We start from the raw sequence: 6,931 nt of genomic DNA on the forward strand, positions 1-6,931 counted from the left end.
TAAGCCAGAGAAATCTGTTCCTCCCTTAAGTTGATTCCTGTCAGGTATTCTGTGATAGCAATGAAAAAGTAACTATTACAGGCAATAAGCATCAGGGATAGGTCACCTTCAGTAATAATAAAAAAGGAAGTAGTGATATGAAGAATAATGTGAAATAATAAAAATGAAAATCTTGAATAATTTTATTGTTGAAATGATGGGAAATCAGGAAAACAACGTATTTGAACCTTAATAACTCACAAAATACGCTTGCTGATAATCACATAGAATATTACCTAGCTTCATGGGAGTGTGCTCATAAATGCTGATATTACGACAGAGGGACATGGGAAATGAGAATGACTAAAGTATAATAATATACATGCAAAACATCATAAAATAACATTATTTTGTGTCTTTACTAAGATACTATGAAAGAGAATAATGATTATTTAGAAGTGTAGGAGAGAACGATTATTGCCTTGTTCCTGCAATTTTTCTACATTTGTCAGCAATTCAGTAAATGTGATTGTAATCTTTTCTTCTCAACAATGTGAACTATCTCCCAGCATTTAGGAATCAATGTGCAAGAAAATAACTTTGAAAATTATAGAAAACTGAAAGCATACCTTTACAAGAAGCACTAGTTACTTATTGTCAGAGAAATCATTAGAAGTTAAATATACCTTTTGGATTGTCTATATCACCAGCATCTTGAAGCAATCCATTGCATCTTCACTTATAGACCATACACTTAAACATAATTATACACTACACAATCACTGGGATTATTTGGTGATTTATGCCATTCACTTATCCTATGTAAAACAAAACCCATTCTTAAAAACTTGCCAGTTTAAATCTGAAGTACATTTCTTAAAACAGAATGTAGTAGGAGTGAGAGCCACTTATATCTGGGTATAAGTATAAGTATTTAGAATTCAGTTTGGAATTATGTTAGTCCAACAAAGTAGCTGTAGTATGTTCTCCTATAAGATCCACGACTTAACTAGTAATGGGTATTTGGCTGGGTTTCCAGTACCAGACATGATTTCGCTCCTATTGAGCAGGCCTTAGGTCCAATTAGAGAGCTGTTTGTTACTACCAAGATGTGAGAATAACTATTACACCTTTAGGAGTATCTTGAGCTAGTCATTGCTGTGGTTGATAAGCATTTCAGCTGGATACGACTATTGATTGCTTTCACCTTTCAGCAGCTTGCAAAGAGCCTTCTGGAACCCTAATCCTCAGGGAGAAGGCTATCAACCTTTTAATCAAAGAAGCTTCTCTTTCCAGGAGGCAGAGACCATTACAGAAACCACAACTAGTCACAAATACAGAAATCAACTGTTTTGAGGTACCCAGTTCCTATAGATATATCTGCAATACAACTTCTGCATTGAAGGCTTCATGGAACACTTTAGAAGGGTGGGCAGAAATATTGTAAGGGCCACAGGACTGTGATATTGTTCCTCCTAGAAATGACATGGAAGCTACACCCATGATGTTACAACAATATAGCTGTCTAAATAAGACCTGAGTAGGAACAACACCGATAGACATGCTAACATGGAAGAAAGAAATCTCATGGGGCCCTACTTGTAGACAGAGAACCACAGGGAACTAACAAGTGCTGAGAGGAGGTTTAGTCTTCCCCAGTGATAAGGACCTCATTTGGTTATCCAATATCAAGTGGTGAATCCTGAAATCATATACATACAACCAATAATAATCATGGAAAAAGAGGTCATCCATTTGAGAAGTACTAAGTGGGGGGCAGGGAAGGAGTGGGAGAAAGAGGACATAAGAAGGATTGGAAGGAAGAAAAGGAAGGGGGGAAGTCTATTTAATTGTATTTTAATTAAAATGTAAAATTAACATGGAAAAAAACTAAACAACACACCCATAAAAAAGTGGTAGGTCATGTTCAAACAAAAAACAAAAGACTTGAGATTTTAGTATTCTCTTCACTGTAAATGTTTTCAGCTAAGAATATGAGGAATACATTTGTTAGCATCCTTTCTTTGTCCTTTTACATGCACACAGAGATGTACATATATATATATATATATATATATATATATATATATATTCATATATATATATAATTTAAAATCCCATCCAGTATATTAATGCCTTTGGAATTTCTATGTATGTCAAAATATATCTGTAAATATTTTTTACTACACTTGTATATATTTCACATCAATTTTAATTAAATACAACCTATTTTCTTTTTCATTTTTTTAAACAAATCATGTACTTCTCTTTTTAATGATTTTTGTCTTGATGAGAGACATAACAGCTAGACGAATCAGAGTATTTCCTCTATTTTCTTCTCAGACCAATCCCACAGAGCTGTACTTGGTGTTCTTTGGTATTCATGAGACTATGCTGCCTTCTGTGTTAATGGATAAGTAAAAAGGAGGATGGGTTTAGCTTCTAGTAGCACCTAAGCATGTCCTATCAGAGCAGTTCTGGCGCAAGTAACATTGTAAGTTCTAAACAACATATACAGTTTATTAAATTAAGACATTAAATCAAAGAGCTCACAACCCTTGTGACCTCCCCTGCAAAGAAGAAGAAGAAGAAGAAGAAGAAGAAGAAGAAGAAGAAGAAGAAGAAGAAGAAGAAGAAGAAGAAGAAGAACAACAACAACAACAACAACAACAACAACAACAGCTAGAACAAGTAGAACAAGAAGAACAATAAGAAGAACAAGAACAAGAAAAACAAGAACAAGAACAAGAAGAACAATAACAACAACAAGAACAATTAGGGGAAAGAGCACCTACCACTTTCATGCATGTGGCCTTATGTGACAATAAGTTTATTTTCAGGCTGTCAGATCCTAGACTACTGAAAAGAAGGTCATTTCAGAGCTGGAGATGTGAATGAAAAACCTCCTGTTCCAGGACTCGTAGACCATATTGAGTAGAAAATGACAGAGGTGTTGGAAGATCTTTACTTTTGGAAGTCCTGTTAATACCCATTTCCTAAGAGACAGTTGACCAACATTTACTCTGGCATGGCGCAAAGCAGTCCACAGCTTGATATTCAGGTTCTCCATGATCTCCAACAACGTTTTCCCGAAATTCCAGAGGGTGTGGTATCTCAGTGCATGTTACAGAATAACAACAATCTAGAAGCCCGTTGCTGAGCCCTTTCACAGGAGAGCAGCAAATACTTGTATATGGAATATCATAGTCCAGAAGATAATAGGATGAATAGAAATCGCCTTTTGCATATTGACCTGGGCATCCATTCTCCTAGTAGCTACCACCCAGGAGATGGAGCTCACCTTAATGGCGGTCAAGCACTGGTACATAGCTCAAGTGATGGACATATTGATCTTCAGCATACAGCAGGTAAACAGCTGATATGTTTAGTTCAGGAACCACACTCAGCTCCAGCTGTCGTGGCTGCTACTCCCAACTATAATCCATTTTTTTGTGAATGAACAGAACAGAAGTGCAGCTACTCCTCCTTCACAGCCACCTCAGCAGCCATCTTCCATGCAAACAGGAATGAATCCATCTGCTATGCAAGGGCCTTCACCACCGCCACCTCCGTCCTACATGCACATACCTCGGTGTAGTACAAATCCAATTACTGTTACAGTGTCCCAAAACCTCCCTTCTGGACAGACTATACCAAGAGCTTTACAGATTCTTCCACAAATTCCAAGCAATCTCTATGGATCTCCTGGCTCTATTTATATTAGACAGACATCTCAGAGTTCATCAGGAAGACAGACCCCTCAGAATTCTCCATGGCAGTCCTCAACACAAGGCCCAGTGTCTCATTACAGCCAATGTCCTTTACCTGTTTATCCACATCAACAGAACTATCAACCTTCTCAGTATTCTCCCAAACAACAGCAGATTCCTCAGTCAGCTTACCATTCACCACCCCCTTCTCAGTGTCCTTCACCCTTTAGCTCTCCACGGCATCAAGTACAGCCCTCGCAGCTGGGCCATCCAAGCTCTCATGTGTTTATGCCACCTAGTCCTTCAACTACTCTACCCCACCTATATCAACAAGGACCTCCTAGTTATCAGACACAGGGGAGTCATTCAGTAGCTTATCTCCCTTACCCAGCATCTAGCTTACCCAAAGATCCAATGAAGAAGATAGAAATTACAGTTGAACCTTCTCAAAGACATGGGACAGCAATAACTAGGAGTCCTTCGCCCATCAGTTATCAACCATCTCCAAGGAACCAGCACTTACTGTATACAGCCACCATGCCACCTTCAAGTTCCCCTTCAAGAGGGATATCTAGTCAACCAAAACCTCCATTTAGTGTTAACCCTGTGTATATTACATATACACAGCCAACTGGACCCTCAAGTGCTCCATCACCATCTCCTCAGGTGATACCAAACCCAACTACAGTTTTTAAAATTACTGTAGGCTGAACAACAACTGAAAACCTTTTAAATTTAGTGGACCAAGAAGAATGTTCTGCAGCACCAGAACCTATTCAGCCCATTTCAGTGATATCAGGCTCCGGGGGAGAAAAGGGAAACCACAAGTATCAGTGGAGTTCTAGTTCTAGATCAGATGACTATGCCTATACACAAGCCTTGCTGTTACATCAGTGAGCAAGGATGGAGAGGTTAGCAAAATAATTGAAACTTGAAAAAGAGGATCTAGATTGGTTGAAGGCTGAAGTTAACAGTATGGAGCATGACCTGATGCAGAGACGGCTCAGAAGGGTCAGTTGTACTGCTGCGATCCCCACGCCTGAGGAAATGACAAGATTGAGAAGCATGAACAGACAACTCCAGATAAATGTTGACTGTACACTGAAAGAAGTTGACCTCCTTCAATCTAGAGGAAACTTTGATCCAAAAGCCATGAATAATTTTTATGACCACATAGAACCTGGCCGGGTGGTACCACCGAAGCTATCTAAAAAAAGACTCCTCAGATCCCTACACAATTGAGAGAAAAGCCTGAAGAATTAGTGTGACTTCCAAAGTACAGGCAGATGTCCATGAATCCCAGGCAGCAGCTGCAGACGAACGTATAAGTGGCTACAGACAGAGTCCTCGGATACAACCTCGAGATGAGGATTATGACGGGGCTCCATGGAATTGTGACAGCTGTACCATTCTCAGCCACCCTGCGCTGAACCGCTATGAACAGTGTGAGATACCGCGGTACACTTGAGTTCAGAAGAATTGTCACAGAGTTGAGAGTGAAAAGTCACCACTTTGAGCACTCACTGGAAGAAAAGGAAACCTCGGGATTGTGTTCATCTGCCCAGCCTTTTCATTTCTTGATTGCGCGGGGGAGGAGGAGTGTGGCTACTGGGCTCACAAAGGAAAAATGGGGAGGTCTTTCTTTTTTTTTTCCTTTTTTAACTCATTACAGAGTGAGAGATGGAAGGGAATACTTGAAACTGGGAAAGGATTCACTTCTGAAAGAATGTACACAGAGAAGTTAAGGGTTTCTGCGGAGTCCCATTGTTAAAGTTTCTGCTGAGTGGCTCTTACTTTCTAAAGGGGAATTCTGAATTATGGTAGGACTTGTTACAGTTTATGCAGAAAAACTGTGAATTCCAGGGCAGACTTACATGGTTACAGCTCTCTGGAAACCAAGGCTCCCTGTGCCTCTTCCTGCTGCTTCCTGTGAAGAGATGAACAGGAAATAGCACCTGGTATATGCTTTATATTCTTTTTTTGCAAAATAATGAGTTTATTTGTAATTGCTGCTTTTTTCAGGGGTAATTTCAAACACACATTCATACACAAACAGGATACTTTAAAATGTGATTTGCAGTAGTCAGGAATTAGGCATATCATGGCCTTTGTGAGGAAGTACAATCAGAGGTAGTAATATCTCTTTTGCTGCATCGACACTGGTAACTAAGACCTTCTTATGCCACATAAATTATTGTATACTTTTCTTAGGTTATTGATTTTAAAAGTAATGAAGTATGGACATTCTCAAAAAACCATACTTTGCCAGTAGCACAGTGAATGCATGCCAAATGAAAGTCACTCGAAAACTCATTTGGAAATCCTGAGCTCAGCTGTGGTTCTTGAGAAATGCTTGCAGTATATAGGGTCCCCCACTTCTGGTTTGTGATGAATACATGATGTTTACAGCAGTAAAAATACTTTGTACCATAGTCTGATTTAGCTGAAAAAATCAATATGAGCTGTTTATTTGCACATGTGTTAACCAGCCAATGAGAGGGAAATTGAAGTTGACCAACATCATAAAGTTGCATTATGATTGGGCTGGGGATACGGCTCAGTGGAAGTGCACTAGCCTAGCATACACAAGGTGCTCTAGGTTTGAAAAGAAAAAGAAAAAATACTATCAAAACAATGATGTAGACAGGGGGCTTTGAATATTTTTTTAAGTTGAACAGACATCATACTGAATTCTGGCAGTTCAGGGAATACTAAAGCACTACTTATGAGACAGAATGCAGGTGTGGATACACTGAAGAAGATAATAAGTAAGGCCACTTGCCATGATGTATCATGAGAAAATTAATAATATTATATTTAAGTAAGTTCTCTGCCTTAAATTTTATTCTTGGCTCAGAATTGAATTTTGGAATCTCTCCCCATTTTGGTGAAGATAGACAGCAAAAGTTGGTAGGTTTCTCCATCCTGAAGAATTGTACCTGAAGAACTACCAGATCCGTGCCCCTGCTCCTGTTATACACTTTGTACTGTCACTGTATTCTAATTTAGCATTAGTCTCTGGCAGACCTGGAGAAACAAGCTGCACTCACAGCATAATGAACTACTCACTGTAGTTTTCTATCAGAACCATGATTTTACACACTGCATAGAGCCTTCATCTGCGGAGAATGCCCCAAATACATCCATTTGTCTCACGAAGAGCATGATTCTGTAATTACTAGTAAATCTCTCTCCTCCAACTGTGGCAAAACTGTGAAAATAGCAATGGTGGAAAAGCAGAC

The 6,931-nt window shown here is 39.1% G+C and overlaps 1 pseudogene; it reads left to right on the top strand.

Annotated features, from left to right (window-relative positions):
* The first annotated feature begins 2,913 nt into the window (after window positions 1-2,913).
* Window positions 2,914-5,275, top strand: LOC131899790 (TGF-beta-activated kinase 1 and MAP3K7-binding protein 3-like; annotated as a pseudogene).
* The last annotated feature ends 1,656 nt before the right edge of the window (window positions 5,276-6,931 follow it).

The sequence above is a fragment of the Peromyscus eremicus genome, chromosome X (genome assembly GCF_949786415.1).
Source record: "Peromyscus eremicus chromosome X, PerEre_H2_v1, whole genome shotgun sequence".
In the NCBI taxonomy this organism is placed as follows: domain Eukaryota; kingdom Metazoa; phylum Chordata; class Mammalia; order Rodentia; family Cricetidae; genus Peromyscus; species Peromyscus eremicus.